This window comes from Zonotrichia albicollis, chromosome 11 (genome assembly GCF_047830755.1).
Source record: "Zonotrichia albicollis isolate bZonAlb1 chromosome 11, bZonAlb1.hap1, whole genome shotgun sequence".
In the NCBI taxonomy this organism is placed as follows: domain Eukaryota; kingdom Metazoa; phylum Chordata; class Aves; order Passeriformes; family Passerellidae; genus Zonotrichia; species Zonotrichia albicollis.
This window is the reverse complement of record NC_133829.1, coordinates 20,296,451-20,315,848: the sequence shown is the minus strand read 5'-3', so window position 1 is coordinate 20,315,848 and position 19,398 is coordinate 20,296,451. Positions and strand designations below refer to the sequence as shown.

The window sequence follows — 19,398 nt, the reverse complement described above, 5'->3', positions numbered from 1 at the left end:
TAACATAGCAATGCTTAAGATCAGCGTGAATAGGCCTCCAGCAGATAGCAAGCAGAAATTTATACAGTAGAGCTATGAAACGCAAGTAGTAAACGACAAGAAAATGAAAGTTTCTTTCTGAGTCAACAGAGAGGGGGAATTGCTGGGATTCATAAAATTAGAGGGTTTTGAGAACGTCGTTAAAAAGGCAGGCCTCAGACAGCAGACTTGTGAACATTGCTAATACAGCGAAAAGTTTTCTAAGCAGTAGAGCAGACGTGAGAAATAGCACAATAGACTTCGGTAATCTGTCCTAATAGATTGCAACAAGGTTATTTAATGTATATCTTTGGAAGGTTAGTATGAATGAGTCTCTGTGCTTTGTCTCTCAAGAACGAGCCATTGTATTAGAAAATAAGTCCCTATTGTGTTAATTACTTTTACGTGTGTTTCATTTGATTGGATAGCATTTTTGTCAATATGTTTTGCTCTATGTGTGATTGGCTGAAACCTAGGCTGAGATGGCTTTATGCTACCCTGTAATGTAACACCCCTTTGGCATTCCATTTGGATCAGAGAGCTGTCAGCATCCTGTTTCCATTGTGGTGAGACTGATGAGCTGAATAAACAGCTCACGACACTGGCTCAGATGGCCCGGTCTCATTCGTGCTGTACATAGCTGCTGCAGCATAGGCAATAAACAGCGACTTAGGCTATGGCTGGTTCCAAGGAAAAAGCTGTGGTAGAAGCCACGTTGGACCAGTTTTGTGATACCCTTGGGATGCCTTTTGCAGCTACAATGTGCCTGGATGTCTAGGCTTTGTGGTTTTAAAACCCTAACCCTACGTGTTACCCTAACCCTAGGCAGTAAACAGTGCCTTAGGCTATGGCTGCTTCCAAGGAAAAAGGTTTTCTGGAAGACATATTGGGCCTGTTTTCTGATCCCCTTGCGATGCTTTTTGCAGCTGCAGTGTGCCTGGAGTTCTGGGCATTGTGGTTTCAAAACCCAATCTCTAGCTACAACCCTTACCCAGACCCTCAGCACACAATGCGGCATTGGACTAAGGCCGGTTCCAAGGTGGTTCCAGTGGTGGAAGCCATGTTGTGTCATTTCTTTGCTCCCCTTGAGATGTCTTTTGCAGCTGCAGTGTGCCTGGAACTCTGGGATTTGTGCTTTCAAAACGCTAACCCCAGTTGTATCCCTAATCCTATCCCTATCCCTAACTCTTACACTAACCCTATGCATTAAACAGTGACCCAGGCTATGGCTGGTTCCAAGGAAAAAGCAGTGGCAGAAGCCACGTTGTGGCAGTCTTGTGTTCCCCTTGTGATGCCTTTTGCAGCTACAATGTGCTTCAATGTTTGGCTTTGTGGTTTTAAAACCCTAACCTTAGGTGTTACCCTAACCCCAGCCAGTAAACAATGTCTTCGGCTACGGCTGCTTCCAAGGAAAAAGCTTCAGCGGAAGCCATGTTGGGCCAATTTTGTGATCCCCTTGGGATTCCTTTTGCAGCTGCAGTGTGCCTGGAACTCTGGGCTTTGTGGTTTCAAAATGCTAACCGGGGCTGGAACCCTAAACCAAAGCCCAGGCTTTAAATGCAGCCTTGGGCTATGGCTGGATCCAAAGAAAATCAGTAGTGGAATTAATCTAGTGGTAGTATTGTGTTCCTCTACGGATGCCTTTTGCTGCTGCTGTTTCCCTGGAGCTCTGGGCTTTCTGGTTTCAAGACCCTAACCCTAGCTGGAACCCTAACCTGAACCATAGGCACTAAACGCAGCATTGGGCAAAGGCTGGTTCAATAGAAAATGTGTGGTGCAAGCCGTTTTGTTCAGTTTTGTGTTCCCCCTGGGGTGCCTTTTGCAGCTAAAGTGTGGCTGGAGCTCTGGGCTTTGTGCTTTCAAAACCCTAACCCTAGCTAGAGCCCGAACCCTAACCCTTAGCACTCAACGCAGCTTTGGGCTAAGGCTGGTTCCAAGGAAAAGCAGTGGTGGAAGCCACGTGGTGTTATTTTTTTGCTCCCCTTGCGTAGTCTTTTGCAGCTGCAGTGGGCCTGGACATCTGGGCTTTGTGGTTTCAAAACCCTAACCCTTGCTGGAACCCTAACCAGAACCCTAGGCACTAGCTGCAGCATTGGACTAAGTCTGGTTCCAAAGAAACAGGTGTGGTAGAAGCCATGTTGTTGCAGTTTTGTGTTGCCCCTGGGCTGCCTTTTGCAGCTGCAGTGTGCCTGGAGCTCTGGGCTTTGTGGCTTCAAATCCCTAGGCACTCAATGCAGCCTGTCCCTAAAGTTGTATCCAAGCAAAAAGCTGTTGTGGAAGCCGTGTTTTGGCACTCTGACGATCCTCCTGGTATGCCCTTTGCAGCTGCTGCGTTTTGTTCCTTGAGCTCTGGGCTTTGTGTTTTCAAACCCCTAACCCTAGCTGGAACCCTAACCCTAGGCACTAAACAGTGCCTTTTGCTATGGTTGGATCCAAGGAAAATCAGTGGTGGCAGCAATCTAGTGGTAGTATTGTGGTCCTCTACGGATGGCTTTTGCTGCTGATGTTTGCCTGGAGCTCTGGGTTTGTGGTTTCAAAACCCGAACCCTGCCTGGAACTCTAACTTGAACCATGGGCACTAAACGCAGCATTGGGCTAAGGCTACTTCATAGGAAAATGTGTGGTGAGAGCCATGTTGTTACAGTTTTGTGTTGCCCTGGGCTGCCTTTTGCAGCTGCAGTGTGCCTGTAGCTCTGGGCTTTGTGGTTTCAAAACCCTAACCCTAGCTGGAACCATAACCCTAGGCACAAAATGCAGACTTAGGCTAAGTCTGGTTCCAAAGAAAAAGTTGTAGTGGATGCCATTTTGTTGCGGTTTTGTGATCACCTTAGGATGCCTTTTTACAGCTGCAGTGTTCCTGGAACTCTGGGCTTTGTGGTTCCAAAACCCTAACCCCAGCTGGAACCATAACCTGAACCCTCAGCACCCAACGCAGCTTTGGGCTAAGGCTGGTTGCAAGGGAAAAGGTGTGGTGGAGGCCATATTGTTGCAGTATTTTGGTCCTCTTGGGATGCCATTTGCAGCTACAATTTGCCTGGAACTCTGGGCTTTGTGGTTTCGAAACCCTAACCCTAGCTGGAACCCTAACCCGAACCCTAGGCACCAAACGCAGCACTGGGCTAAGTCTGGTTCAAGGGAAAAGCAGTGGTGGAGGCCATGTTTTTGCAGGTTTTTTTACTCCTGGGCTGCCTTTTTAGCTGCAGTGTGGCTGGAGCTCTGGGCTTTGTGCTTTCAAAACCCTAACCCTAGCTGGAACCCTAACCCTCAGCACTCAATGCAGTCTTTGGCTAAGGCTTGTTTCAAGGAAAAATATGTGGTGGATGCCATGTTGTGGCACAATGATGTTCACTTCAGGATGACTTTTGCAGCTGCTGTATGTCTGGAGCTCTGGCCTTTTTGGCTTCAAAAGCCTATGTACTAAATGCAGCCCCCCCTGTTTCTTCCCAAAGGACAAATTTTTGCAGAAGCTATCCCTGTGCCGTGTTTACCTCAAGGCACCTAAAAACAGGGCCCACAGTTGCCTGAGTCCTACTTATTGGGAAAGACAAACCCAAAATATCAGTGGGGGTGGGGAGTAAAAACACATTGAGATGCTTGTAGACACGGGTGCAGACTGCACAGTGATCCCAGTACAACACTGGCCAGCACACCGGCTTTGCAAAATGTTGCCAGTCACGTTCGAGGTGTAGGAGGCCTGCAACTGGTGGGACAATTCAAGAGTGTCATCCAAATTAAGGGACCAAATGGACAATTGGCAAATATTCATCCATTTGTGTTAGATTATTCGGAACCATTGTTAGGGAGAGATTTAATGGCCCAGTGGGATGTCACAATTGAGATTCCAGACTCTCCACAGCATTTTTGTACAGTGATCATTGAACAGCGTTGCACCCAAAACTGAATTGGAAGACAGACAAACCAGTTGAGATGAAACAGTGGCCGCTCAGTAAACAACAATAAAAGGCACTCAAGGAGCTAGTGGAAGAGCAACTAAAAAAGGGTCACATGGAGACCACGTCCCTGTGGAGACCACGTCCCCGTGAAACTCATCAGTGTCTCCTCCTGAAGGCTGACAAAAAGAGATGGCGGCTCCTCCATGACCTCCGACAAATAATAATGTCATTGACGATATGGGCTCTCTCCAACCTGGTATGCCACCCCCAATGATGCTTCCCCAGAATTGGAAATTGGCTGTTATTGATATAACAGATTGTTTTTTCCAAATTCCCCTACACCCTTACAATGCATCACATTTCGCATTCTCAGTCTCCACCATCAACATGGAAGCCCCTATGAAAAGGTACTGGAAAGTTCTTCCTCAGGGATTAAAGGTCTCGCTGGCAATCTGCCAGTGGTATGTCTCTTCCCCGCTTTCCCCAGTGTATGCAGCCACAGAAAAGGCCACCATCTATCATTATATGGATTACATCCTTGTGTGCGCCCCCAATGATGATTTACTCACACATGCGCTTGACCTAACGATCAATGCATTGATTGTTGCAGGGTTCCAGCTCCAGGAAAAGAAAATTCAAAAGATGCCACCTTGGAAGTTTTTCGGCTTAGAAACTGGAAACAGGACCATTGTTCCTCAAAAACTAGATATCAATCCAAAGATCAAGACCCTTGCAGATGTCCACAAGTTGTGTGGGTCTTTAAACTGGGTAAGGCCCTGGCTGGGTCTCACTAATGAAGACCTTGCCCCTCTTTTCAATTTATTGAAAGGGGGAGAGGACCCGGGTTCTCCTAGGTCTATTACCCCAGAGGCACGGACAGCTCTAGAAAAAGTTCAGATATCAATGTCCACAAGACAGGCCAACCGATGTCAGCCTGACCTGCCATTCAAATTTATCATCCTAGGTAAGTTGCCACACCTCCATGGAATCATTTCCCAGTGGGAGGAAAAACAAACACCTAAGGCAAAGGATACACCCAAAAAGGGCCAGGACCAGAGGGACCCTCTCTTGATCATAGAATGAGTTTTCCTCAGTCACAAAAGGTCCAAGAGAATGACAAAGCCTCAAGAGCTGGTAGCAGAACTGATCTGGAAAGCAAGGACCCGGATCAGGGAGTTAGCAGAATGTGACTTTGAGTGCATTCACATTCCAATTGAGTTAAAATCGGGCCAAAATACTATACAAATACTGGAACAATTGCTTCAAGAAAATGAAGTGTTGCGGTTTGCTCTAGATTCCTACTCAGGACAAATTTCTGTCCAGCAGCCTGCCCACAAAATTTTCGAACAAGATGTTCAATTTACTCTGAAATTCAGAAGTGCTCAAAGTAAGAGACCTTTAAAAAAGGCTCTGACCGTCTTTACAGATGCATCCAGAAGGTCCCAAAAGTCTGTTATGACTTGGAAGGATCCTCAAACCCAGCAGTGGGAGACGGACATTGCTGAGGTGGAAGGTTCACCTCAGGCTGCTGAGTTGGCTGCAGTTGTTAGGGCCTTTGAAAGGTTCTCAGAACCATTCAATCTGATTACAGATTCTGCATATGTGGCAGGAGTACTATCCAGGGCAGATCAAGCAATACTGCAAGAAGTGTCTAACGTCGCACTTTTCAAACTGCCCTCAAAACTTGTAAAGTTAGTCTCCCACCGAGAGCAACCATTTTATGTGATGCACGTCAGGTCACATAATGACTTGCCAGGGTTTATTACTGAAGGCAACAGAAGGGCAGATGCTCTTGCTGCACCTGCAGAGATGGCCCCTCTCCCAAATGTTCCTGAACAGGCAAAAATCAGCCACCAGCTTTTCCACTAAAATGCACCTGGCCTGGTTTGTCAGTTTAACATCACTCGAGAACAGGCCAAAGTGATTGTGGCCACATGCCCAAATTGCCAACAACATGCACTCCCGACGATGAGTGCGGGAGCAAACCCAAGGGGGTTGAACAGTTGTGAACTGTGGCAAACAGATGTAGCACACATACAGTCATTAGGACAGCAGAAATTCGTTCATGTTAGTGTAGATACCTTTTCTGGAGTGGTCTATTCTTCTGCCCACACAGGAGAATCATCTCTCAATGCCATTAAGGACCTCTTACAGGCTTTTTCTTTCATGGCCATCCCCAAGGAGTTGAAAACTGATAATGGGCCTGCTTACAAGTCCAAGGAATTTGGGAGCTTCCTGCAGCAATGGGGAGTAGAGCACAAAACTGGCATCCCCTACTCCCCTACAGGTCAAGCCATAGTAGAAAGGACTCACCGTGATATCACAAGAGTCCTGGACAAGCAGCAACATCAGGTTCTGAAGGTGGAACCTCCCCACATCTGGTTGCCCAGGGTGCTGTTCACAATCAATTTTCTGAATTGTTCCTTTGACAGCCTGAATCCGCCCATCCTGAATCCTGTCACTTTGGGGGGAGCAGTCATATGTTGATGAAAGAAAAGCCTCCAGTCTTAGTAAAGGACCCTGAGACTTGGAAGATGGTGGAACCTTACAAATTGGTTACATGGGAACGTGGGTACGCCTGTATGTCCACTGCCTCTGGTTTAAAGTGGGTTCCTTCCAAATGGGTAAAGCCCTATGTTCCCAAGGTCTCAGAGAAATCTACAGGAGTGCCCAAGGTTGCTCATGCTGCCTGGAGAAAGGAACGCTGCATGCATTCTCTGGAGGAAATTCCATTTAAGCCTCCTATCTGGAACAGTTTGTAATATATGCTTGTCTTAAGTTTCCTTTTACCGGTTTCGATCCCACTGTTCGCGTGCAGTCTCGAGACACCATGAGACCGAGCGTGGTCCTCATCCTACTTGCGATCATTTCACCAGCGACCTCCTGGATAGTCCCTCAGCCCAAAGCGAACGTGTGGACCACCTTGGCCAAAGCCCTTGGACAGGATCACATTTGGCTCTCCACAGTGATGACTTCCGTCAACTTGCCTGGTGGGAGTTCCCTTTAAATCCTCAGAGTTCCCAAGCGAAATGTGGAATGCTTTAAATGAAGTTAACTCTCTTGCACCTTCTCCTGGCCGCTATCCTGCTGACAATCCTTTACTGTTTTGGCAGGAGTGGGCGAGAAAGTTACCAGTGCTAAAAAGGGAGCCACAAGAGTTCCATCTCTTAGGCTCCATGAATGCAACCTTTTGCGTTCACTTTAAATTCAATTCTCAGTTATCATATCATGAAGCTAAACAAAACACCTATCCTGACCCTAGCAACCCATACTACACAGACAAAAACTGGTGAACTGGTGTCAAAATTCAGTCCTAGTCATGCACTCATCAGGTGGTGACTATAAGCCTCGTGAACTCCCAAAAGGTATGTTTTTAATATGTGGAGAGAGCATGGGCAGGTCTCCCTCCTTGTCTGCTCGGAGGTCCACGTCCCTTTGGCAATCTGAGCCTGTTAACAGCAAATCAAACAAAACTAATACACTGGCAAACTAAAAACAACACACATACATTGGCTATCCAAAAAGGAGACCTAAGGCAATTTGACCCTGACTGTAATTTGGAAATTGTTCACTGGTCCAGACTTAAGGCCACCACAATTACAGTCCTTCTGCCCTGGATCTTGGCAGCAAAAAGCATGGGAGAATTAGGCCGATTGGAATGTTGGGTTGCAAAACAGGCAAACCTCACTTCTACTGCCCTGAGTGACCTCTTATCAGATGAGGAGATAACCAGGCAAGCCACCTTTCAGAACAGGGCAGCCATAGACTATCTGTTCCTTCTGCACAACCATCGCTGTGAAGAATTTGAAGGTCTCTGCTGCCTCAATTGTCATCAAAAGCAGAGAATGTCCATGCCACAATCAACAAGATGAAAACCATGGTGAGCGACATCAAGAGAAACACTGATGACTGGCTGAGTGGACTGTTCAAAGGCTGGGGACTCTCAGGCTGGTTGGGATCTATTCTGAAAACTGTATTTTTAGTATTGTTTATTTTAGTTATTGTTACTGTAGTTGTTAGCATTGTTTTCGGACTAATCAAACGCATGGTTCTCAAGTTAATTTCAAGCTCATCTCCTCCTCCTGAAGTTTACCATTTGGAAGCCCTTAGTGCTTCAGTGGATGACATGGAAGCCTCAGTGGAAAACACTGACCCTCCTGTAGAGGAGGTACCAATTTACCAACCATGGTTTGGCAAGCATTCTCCACCACAAACCCAGTCCTCTTCCTTTTAAACAAAACTAGGGGTAGATGTTGGAGTGTGATGCAATACCCTGTTTCAGCTATCCCAGTTCCTCCCTCAGGTGTGCCAATAACAATCTCTCCCTTTCCCTCCTCCCTGCCCCCTTGCTAAGTGCTGTCCATCAATCTTAACATTCCAGCAAGGGCATCGTCTGATTGGTAAAAGTTCAAAAGATGCTTCTCAGCCCTGGGGTCATTGGGCTATCCAAGTGTCACTTGTTCCCTGAGACTCCCCCCCTCCCACCTGGTTGGTGGCATACTTACCTGTTCCCTCCCCCTCTCCCCAGGCTTAAAAGATATGGGGGATATGCAGTTCTGGGTTCTGTTGGAGCTGTTACAACATTCAGAGGTCTGTGTGCCTGGAATAAAGCTCTGGACCAACTCTCCAGTAGAAACCATCTCCTTTTCCCTTCACCATCACCTAAAGCCTTTCCACAGAGGTAAAACTGAGTTCCTGCATGCCTGGACCTACACCAAGCGACCAGCTGCAACTTCCAGCTAGCCAAAGGTGTCTCTGAGGTGAAATAATGCAGCTGACGCCTTCGGTCCAGCAGCAAGGGTCAGATTGTCCCTGACATCTTTTTCACTAAAAATCTTTTCTTTAGGATTTTCCCTTCTGGGAAGCTGAGGCCCCATAAAAAGAATGTAAACAATGGTTATCTGCTGCTGTGGAATGCAACAGGTGAATTTTTGATTGGGCCATCTTGAATGTTTATAATTAATGGCCAATCAAGGACCGAGCTATCTTGGACAGAGTGCGAGAGAGCTGGCTTTGTTATCATTCTTTTCTTTTCTATTCTTAGCTTAGCTTAGCCTTCTGAGGAAATCTTTCCTTTCTATTTCTTTTTAGTATAGTTATAATGTAATATATCTATCATAAAATAATAAATCAAGCCTTCTGAACATGGAGTCAACATTCTTTCCTCTTGCCTCATCCAAGAACTGCTGTGAACACGGTCAGATCAGATGAGCCCAGGCACGTTATATCCGGTAATATAGGGATTATATTCCATGCCTTTTGCAGCTGCAGTGTTCCTGGAGCTCTAGGCTTTGTGGTTTCAAAAGCCTAACCATAGCTGGAACTCTCCCTCAAGGCACTAAACGCAGCCTTGGGTTAAGGTTGGTTCCAAAGAAAAAGCTGTGGTGGAAGCCAAGCTGTGGCAGTATTGTGTTCCTCTAGGGATGCCTTTTGCAGCTGCAGTGTGCCTGGAGCTCTGGGCTTTGTGGCTTCAAAACCCTAACCCGATCTGTAGTCCTAACCCTAGGCATTAAACAGTGCCTTAGGCTAAGACTGCTTCCGAGGAAAAAGCAGTGGTGGAAGCCATGTTGTGGCATTTTTCTCTTCCCCTTGGGAAGCCTTTTGCAGCTACAGTGTGCCTGGAGCTCTGGGCTTTGTGGTTTCAAAAGCCTAACCCCTAGCTGTAACCCTAGGTTTAACCCTATTGCTCGGCAGTAAACACCAACTTCGTGTAATGTTAAACCAAAAATGTCCTAATGTTTATAATTCCTGAATCCCCTGTATATCCTTAGAAGTGTTGGAAAAGTCCTGAGAAAAACCTGCTCAGCCTCCAAGCCACACCTGTTCCTCTCTAACCCTCAGGTGTCTTCCCTACCTTTTTGCAGTTGATCTTGTTGTCCTCTAAGAGTTCTCTCATTGTCCTGGTGTGAGGGTTGCTGTCTTGTCTCATCAGGTGGGTTCCAGTCTGGTCTTGCTATCAGGGTTGCTGTGTTGTGCTGCTGTTGGTGGAAAACGCTGCTGTTAGGGGGGCTGGTGAGGCTGAGGTTAGGGCTGGGCTGAGGGGTGGTGCACCTGTACCCTAACTTGCCTCCCTAGCTGCACCCTGTAGCCCTGATCTCCACTAGACTGTCCAGCCCTCAAACCCTCTCCCTTTACCTCTCAACCCCTCCCTCAGCCCCCCAGCCCTCAGGCTCTGTCACCCTCAAGGCCCCCTGTGCCACTCAAGCCCCCTTTCAGCTGCCCCCCTCAGCTCCTGTGTGTCACCCTTAATCCCTCTCCTCTGCTCCTCAGTCCCCAGCTTCTCAGTGTCCCCCTCCAGCTGCCCCTGCCACCCTCAGCATCTCTGTGTGTCACCCACCGTCCCCTCTCCCTGCTCCTCCCTCAGCTCCCAGCCTCTGCCACCCTCAAGCCCCCACAGTGCCCCTCAAGCTGCCCCTGAGCCTCTGTCATGCCCTGAAAGGACCTTAAAAAAACCCTATCAATTCCCTAAAAAAATCCTAGTTTTCAAAGTGTCCTAAACACCCCACAGAAACCTAAAAATAGCCTCAGAATACACTAAAAACACCCTACTTTTTAAAAGCCCCTAAAACACCCCTAAAAATTCCCAAAGAACCTTTTAAAAAAAAATCTCTAAATAGTCCTAAAAAAGCTCTGAGAATAACCCTAAAATCTTAAAAATCCCCTCCCGACAAGACCCTAAAAAAGCCTCAAAAATTCCCTCAAAAACCCTAGAAATATCCTAGTCCAAAAAAAGTTCTCCCTATACTCTCAATATTCCTCAAAAAGCCCTAAAAACTTTTAAGTAATCCTAAAAAAGCCCCAAGAATACCCAAAACCACCTCTAACAATTCAAATTAGTAGGAAGACAGCCCTTAAAACACCCTAAAAAATTCTTTTAAAAGCCCTGGAAAAGCCCTAAAGGTATCCTACACATTCCCAGAGAATTCCTAAAAAACTCCTGCAAAAAAACCCCTAAAATATCCTTAAAAATCCCTGAAAAAAAAAAAACAAAAACCCTAAAAAATTGTTCAACCCCTACCTGTAACTCTGTGGCCTCCAAACATCATCTCTACCCATTAACTGGGGTAATTACCTGCAGCTGCTGGGAGGGTTCTGGGGCTGACCCACCACTAGGGTTGCACCTGTACCCTAACCCTACCTGATACCCGGTGCCCTTTGTACCCCTAACCCTCAGTGTCAGCTCTCCACCTGTCAAGGCCCCTCGTCTTTGCCTCTCAGCCCATAATGTCTGTGTGTCACCCCAAGCCCCATAATATTGTCCCTTGGCCCTCTAACCACCCTCGTGCACTCTCCACCCAGGTAGGGGTGGTTTTTAGGGTGAGGTTAAGGGTGCTGTAAGGGCTGGTTCGCCTGTCACCCTCAAGGCACTCCCTGCCCCTCAGCCTCTTTGTGTCACTCTCAAGTTCCCCACTGCAGCCTCTCAGTGTCTCTGTGACACCCTGAAGGCCCCATTTGCTCCTAAAGCCCCCTTCTCCCTCTCAGCTGCCCCCATGCTCTGTGTCACCCTGCAGCCCCTCCCCCCAGCACCTGGTGACACCCTGCAGCCCTCAGACGTTTTCCCTGCCTGTTTTATTTGGGTCTTGTTGTGCTGCAAGAGTCGCAGGGTCCCGGCAACAGCTCCATGTGCTGCTGCAGAGGCACAGGCAGGCGGTAGGGGGAGACAGGGAATGGGCAGCAGCAGGATGGGGAGGGGAGAAGGGTGGAGTGAGGGATGGAGCAGGGGAAGGACAGGGAGGGGTGAAGGGTGGAGTTAGGGATGAGGCCAGGCTGGGCTGCAAATCCCAGTAGGGGGGAGGGCCAAGAAGGGGACATTAGAGACCAGGGCTGAGGGGAGGTGGTAAGGGTTAGGAGAGGGCAACCCCATATGTCCCCGACCAAAGCTGCAGCAAAATAAAACTCTTGTTGCTTTGACAGCGCCAAGTGGCTCCTGCAATCTGCCATCAGGAACCTGGGCTGGTGAGTTTTGTTTGACAGGGAAAAGGGCCACATTCCAAAAACCATTACTATTGTTGTATTGCACTAAATAGTTTAATTAGTTGTTGTTTTGCACTGGGTGATGGGAACATTTCTACTGAGTATGTTATGTCATGTGGATTGTTATTCCCCCTCCTCCCCCATCATATGGTCTCTCCCCTACGCACCCCCCTTTCTATATCCTCTGGTGGTCTGTTCCTTGGTGACCCCTCCCCAAGAATATCCCATTGGCCGCAGTCCTCTTTCCCTGCCCCCATGCCTCGGGTATAAAACTCCACGGCAGGCGGTCTACGGCTTCTTTTCTACATGGGTGTTCGCTGCAACCAGCAGCATCCTGTCCCAAGTCAATAAACATCCTGTCCCATGTGGAGAAGAGCGCTTCTCATCTTTTATTTCTGTCTCTGCAAGGCCGTGTGGGCTAAGAGTCTGAGTTAGCCAGATTTGGACTCATATAACAGCACACAGAGACACATGGATTATTGCAGACTATCAATTAGAAGACAAAGAGAACAGAGAAGGTATTCTCTTGCTGACAGTGTTTTTTTTTTCCTAAGATGACACATTTTTTTAACAGTGCAAAACCAAAGTTTCTGCAATGAAGTTGTTTTATTGAGACTAGTACTAGAATTAGAAGAGGGGAAAAAGCCTCCTTATTTGAAGTGGTTAGACTCATTGTTTTATGAATTCAGCTATACAACTAACTAACTGACTATTTTAGTCATGAGCTATGGCTGAAATAACCCTGCTGCCAGGCCCACTTATACAGAGGAAACAGATTTCTGCACCTCATTGTATATATTTTGTAATCCAGAAATTAACAGAGGACTGTGTGCAAAGTCTCCTGATCTCACACTGATGTCAGTTCCAAAATCAACAGTTCCTTCATTCAAATTCCTTGAACATGGGCCTACTTTCCATATTTGTATTCAGAACAAAAAAAACTTTGAACAAATATAAGAATACTGTACAGCAGGTTGTGCAGCTCAAGATCTTTGTTCCTACTGGGATAGGTGGGATTTTGTACTTTAATTGTGCTGTTAAGAAGTTTACATGAGTCATTGCCTCACCCCTTTCCTACCTCATACTACATCAACAGGCATGTGGTTAGTTAAAAGAAACTTGAAGAGTCCCTACAGAGATTCAAGTGTAGTTGGAGACGTTGCTAATCTTAATTTTCAATGGCAATATAAAGGAAGAAAATCAGCTAACACTAACGAAACCCAGAAAAGCCAGATCAGGAACTAACCAAAAGTACTCTAGCTACTCTGAGTGCTGGCACTCCCACAGTTATTTGATAGCCAAGGCAGAATAAATAATCAGCCAATATCTTTTTTACATTAATCTCCTGGGAGGGGGAAACAGGAAGGCAATGCAAGTTGTCTTTGTGGAATGTTGTCAGATGAGAATTAAAATTCCAGTCTTTACTGAGGCCTCTGCTGGAATGTGCAAAACACTGGGTACATTCCCCCATGCACATACACACTTTGTGGTTTATTTTTCCATGGCATGCTGCTTTAAAGGCTTACAGCTGCATTCTTACTTGGTTTCTCAGTAATCTGTGTACATAAACACAGTCACACCCAATGCAGCCCTCCTCATCCTGGTACCTTGGCTGAAATAGAAGTTGTTTCACCCAGGAGTGAGACCATTTGGAAGACCATGCTGGGACTAGGAGGAAGTTGATGTATAGAATCATCTTGAGCTTCAGTCTGCTGCCTTCACCAAAAGCTTCTCAAAAACACAACCAACAAAGGCTTAGTAAATCTTCAGTGGTCAGCAGTGGGACAGCGTGAGGCCTGACAACTCTAATTTCACTTTCAGAGCTAGAACTTGGCTTATGCACTAAACCACTGCTGATAAAACTAACCATCTATCACACTGTTGATTGCAGCTGCTACCCAAAATACGCACCTTTCACAAACAATATTCTTTGCAGGGAGAGAAAAGGAGAAGGAGGAGGAGAGGAGAGATGCAATTTTTCTTGCCATGGCAATTTCCCAGAAAATGTCTGAACATCACAGAGAAGGCAGGCCTGTAGAGGGGACAAACACATCCCTTCGGAAGGGGAGAGTTCATAACAGAATTATATAGATGTTTTTCCTAATACCAAATAAACAAACTATACAGGCCAGTCAGCCAGTCATTGTAGGCAACCTATTCAATAAATCATAAAACCACACTGTGGGATAATAAAATCAGATGCCAATTACTTAAGTCTTTTTACAATCCTTTCCCACTCAAGTCAGAGGCAAATTTCTAAGACAATTACAAATGGACACTTGGAGCCAGATTTGTTCCAGTATTTTTTTCTCAGTAGATGCCTCATGATGCAGACAATACTTTAAAAACATATCACTGTATACCTTAATATAATTTGCTTTGCTGTACACATTTGAGATGTGCAACACTGAAAATCCCACTAAATATTATCTGAACTTCTAGAAGCTTTAATAGCTTTGAAGAAATGCATTCCTGCATGAAATTCACCCTGTGTTGGGGCCAGAAGAGGATTTTGCCATCTTTGTTGAGAGCTAAGGAATATGGAGGCCTTGTGATGTACTGAGCAATGAATCTCATCCTGATTACTCTCTTTGAAGTTACATGTGACATGCTCTCAATTAGAGCTAAAACTCAGATCACAGAGTATAACTTCTGTATGTGAGATGAATAGAACAGCTCACAGTACAGGCTGTACACAACAAACAGTAGCTCCTCCTCATGACACACAAATATTATGTTCCCAGAAGTCCCACAGTGCCAGAAGAGATTCCCCTTGCATGGGAACTTTTCAGAGACCTCAAGCAAGGTCCACTTAGCAAGGGCTGGTGACACAGAGTCCTGCCCATGTACTTTATCACTGGTTGGAATGAGTCCTTAGTCACTACCTGAAGTTTCTGTTGGACTCACTGATAGCAATTAGGCCAACAGTTGAGTTTAAATTTTAACTCATAAGTAATAAACATGGTTTTTCTAAGAGTAGTTTAAGTACAGTCCAAATTCCATACAAAAATCTATTTTCCAATAGCAGAAGAGCTTCTTGGGTTGGACAGCACTGAGCATGTTCAAGAGATCACTGTGCTCCACATGACTCTCACCAAATAACATCAATCAATAAACTCCATGAGCAGAGACACTGACAAAGTCAGTTTTCTGTGGACCTTACTGCTCATGATACAGTCTCCTTGTCACAGAATTATTTGGTCTCTTCCAGCCTGAGATGCTATTCAGCCTAGTTTCAGACACTGTTTTGCTGTCAAAGCCAGACAAAGTTAGCCAGGGAAATCCACATTACTCAGACAAACAGCAAGGTTGCACTGGGTCTCTCCCTGATTTAGAAATCTAGGCTAAAAATAATCTATCCTCTGCACAACTATGGTTAAATTACTGTTAGAAAAGATCCAGAAGATAAAATTCTTAGCATTCTGAGCATGTTTACTCTTACTTTCTGAATACAGAAATCAAATCAGAGTGAATTCTTTTCTGAAGGCCAAACTCCAGTCAGCCTAGGGAAATATAGGATTCCTCAGACCTAATACTGCTTTAATTAGCAGAACAGTGCCTGAGTCACAGGCCTACCCATGTATTTGAAAGTTAATATTTAACAGTTCTGACCTCATTGACCAGGACAACCTGTGCTTCTTCAGCCCATCAGGGAGAAAAATCAGCTTGCTTCATTGGAAGACTGTGGCTGTGTTTCCATCCAGACCTTAAAAAAACAGCCAGGAAGAGGATAAGCTTTCCATGTTAAAAACAGCATATAGTCAATTATCCAAGACATGCCCACTAACAAAGCAGTACTGCTAAGTCACTTTAGACCTGAATAAATTCATATTATGCCTCATTTAACAAGCAAAACATGATGGAAACAATGGTATACACCATTCTTTACTGCAATATATATTTTTAGGATTGTGTGTTATCTATAGAATTTTGAACGTCCAACTGGCCAGAGTGAACTAAATATTACTGTATCTTCAAGAGAAGGAAAATGAGCATATTTGGCAGATTTTTTAAAGTGCACGTGGGCAGAGATTTTCTAGTCCACATATTCACTTCCATCAGATGTTTTGGGGTTTTTTTCCTAAGGGTCTCAACAAAATCACTTGCATTTTTCTTGAACAAATATGATATTTCAAAAGCCATTTGTTCACGAAACTGTCCAAATCTTATTGCAGTTTCAGACATACTAAAACAAAAGCAATTCTACAGTTTGAAGTCAACCTTTCCTAACTGGTATAACGAGCTTAAAATAAAAATTCTTCCCCATTTCTCTCTTACCTATACTAAAAGGCTAAATACTAACAGACACTGTTAGTTGTATGCCTTCCTTCTGCGGTTCAAAACACATTTGAAAAGGAGTCTGACACAGATCTTTACTTATCTTCTGGAGGGGGATTAAAAGGACATATGGCCCATTTTACCATCAGCTGTGAACTTCTGACCTCTTACTCCTTTTTCCTAACTACAATCTTCTCTTTTGTTTTTTCCATTGGATATTTTCAGCTATGACTCTGAAAAACTTCTTCAGTCCCTAAAGCTTCAGATTGTAAATTTCAAATGCAACACATTGTAAAGGGCAATTATTTGCAGTGAAATATGCATCAAAGTTTGATCAACACAAATGAACTTACCAAATGACTCCCATCAAATTCGATGGGACTGCTTGACTAAGAACTTACCATTATGACACAAAAAAAATTGAGCAATGTCTCTGGCTCATCTTGTTATACAAGCTGCAGAACTAAGTGACATCTAAAGTATTTTCCATAGTACAAAAAATAATAATACTCAGCCAAATAGTCCAAAAGCAATGATTACAAAATTAGTTCAAGAGCAAAAAGTGAGAGTGTAAGCTGCTGAAACTGAGTTCTGAAAGCACCAGAAGATTGCTGTCCTTTGAAGAATTATTATTTGGTTTATTGTTTCCTCTGTTAGGTTCACTGAAAATTCTCTTTGGTGTTTTGGAGTGATGGCAGGATGACATCAAGCGTGTACCTAGCTGATGATCCACACAGAGTTGCCTGCACTAACATGCCAGTCTCTGTGAGAAGCTTTGGCACCACAAAGCTTCAGCAGCCCAAGTCCACCAAATGCCAAACCTCCTGTCTCCCTGCCAAAATGAGGAACATGCTGAAAAGACAGTAAGCAAAAGCCAAGGTGAGCCAAGCCGCATCTTTTGAAGCCCCCAACAGAACGATTTGCAGCAAGGCTACATGAAAGAAAGTTGTTACTCGGGCAAAGCCAAAGGCAGAACGTGGATATGCAAAGAGCTGAGGTCCAGCAGATGAATCAGGCCCACAGCACAGGTATTCTTATTGACACCTGAAGCTGCTCTAAGCAGTTAAGTTCTTTTGATGTTCAGAAATACAATTTGTATTTCAGCTTTACAACAAGCAGACTATAAACTCCAGACCAAAATTCCCCACGGTACAAACTTTATCAGGAAAATCCCCTCTGGAAACATAGTGAGATGACCAGCCTCAATGCAGTGACTTCTGCTACCCAGCAAAATAAAAGTCTGGGGATACATAGCCCTCAGTTTATTTGATTCAGCTGTGCTCAATTTGTCAACTATTCAAAGAAACTATGACACCCCAGCACACATAGCATGCAAACAAGGCTACCCTTGAATGATTTACTAATTTTGTTTGTCCATTTCAGAATGCACAGGGCACTCAACCCTCTCACTATTTTCATAGAAGATTGATCTTTCTTTTCCTGTCTCAACTGTTTTTTGTGTGATTCTACAATCACACAGACCTGTATTTATGAAGACAGCATTTGCTTATGGTTATTTAACATGTGACAGAAGTCCATGCTCTAATCCAGTGGGAATTAACTAGTGGACACTTTTGAAGAATAACATGATGCCACAGTCTCAAGAGGTTCATAAAGTATTTGTGGAGCAAATCAATCCTCTGAAGAGCAAAGGGCAAAAGCATTACAAATGCACACTTGAGACTCCTGTTCTAATGCTGAGGTTTAAAGTGCTGAGGGCGTTCCTGCACTTAAGAGATTACTTTTGCTCTCTTCACCCTAGATACCTCCTAGGTAAACTCTCTCTCTGCCACTGGTTGATTTGTTTTATATTAAAGGAGGTGATAGCAAAGGGAATGGGAAGGAACACAACATTTGTCCTGAAAAGCAAGCAAATCCCCTAATACCCAGGGAAAGTTATAAAATGAGTGTCTCAGATTCTCCTAACCCACTCCAACTCAGTGACTCATTCTCATTTGCTCTCACACGGCTTTGCTGGCAGAGGCATTAAAGCAATTGGCCTTATTTTCAATGCCTGTTCACACTCGGGCAGTTGCTGACCAGTGAGATACCACTCCTGCCAAAGGGCTGGGTGAATCCAGTTGTGCTCCAGGGTAAAGGAGGGAAGCTGTTCCATAAAGTGGTAACAACCTGCTGCTTTTCAGATTAAGACTTGTAGGAAAGGTGCAAAATTGAAAGCATCATATGTGGATGCCTGCTCCTCCATCTCTACTACTGACAGAGATAGAGTGTTTCTGACTAGATTTATCCTTTGTTAAAAACAGTGGCAATACAAAAAAAACATGTGGGAAGGGAAACTGTTGCCATACTCCAGTGGATTTAGAGTGAAATAATGCCATTTTTAAATTACTAACAGGAGTATTTATCATTGTATAGAAATAAAAAGCAAATAGAAATTAAGGTTCCAAGGTGCATGCAAACTATCAAAGTAATTTTTTTTTGTAATATTCAGCAACATAGTGCAGTATGTTTTTGGAGTTTAAAAAAAAAAAAAAAAAAAAAGGAGATGCACGTTCCCTTCCTCAACAGTGCTTTTTTTCTGGCTGCATTCACACAGGATACTGATCCAGTATGGCAATTCCTATGTCTCATTCAGCACAGCCTCTTTTTCTCTTTGATTACAGGGGATATACAAATACATTACACAGTTACACAGCCTCTACAGTGAGATGAAGACTCTTCACTGGTTTTACAAAGTACAGTTTGTCTGTAGTAAATGATATCCCTCTGCAAAAGGGAAGCATTCCATTCCTTTCTCCACAGCTAAGAGCGTGGGAGGACTGCTCAGTGAGCACACCTCGGCCTTTTTCTTACATGTTTCCTACTGACCAGAAAGAAGGGGGAAATCCAGCATTTGCAGTTAGAACAGGTGGAGATTCCTGTGCCAAACCCCCGGGAGAAAGAAACGCGGGGGAAGGGAAGAAGACAGTGTTCTGTCCTCAGGGGACAAGGGACAGGTCAGAAACCTTAGCTGTGGGAGCAGTGCTGTTGGCTCGCCTTCCCCTGTTCAGCGGGAGCCGCACAAGCCTCGGGGCTGTGCAGCGGGGAGGGACGCGCCGCCTGTTCCCCGCAGGGACAAGGGGCACGCACAGGGAGAAGGGGCACCCACGCTGTTTCCCCCCGGGAAAGGCGCACACACAGCGCTGTTCTCCCGCAGGGAAAAGGGGCACACACACTGTTCTCCCCGGGGAAAGGCAGACAGACAGTGCGCCCCTACAGGGGGAAGGGGCATACC

The 19,398-nt window shown here is 45.1% G+C and overlaps 1 long non-coding RNA gene across 1 annotated transcript in view; it reads left to right on the top strand.

Annotated features, from left to right (window-relative positions):
- The window catches only part of LOC141730595 (uncharacterized), a 40,236-nt gene extending 31,063 nt beyond the window's left edge, over positions 1–9,173 (top strand). Inside the window, exons 2-3 of the long non-coding RNA XR_012582200.1 lie at positions 4,522–4,875; positions 6,028–9,173. This is a non-coding gene — a long non-coding RNA (uncharacterized LOC141730595). The remainder of the gene's footprint in view (positions 1–4,521; positions 4,876–6,027) is intronic.
- The last annotated feature ends 10,225 nt before the right edge of the window (positions 9,174–19,398 follow it).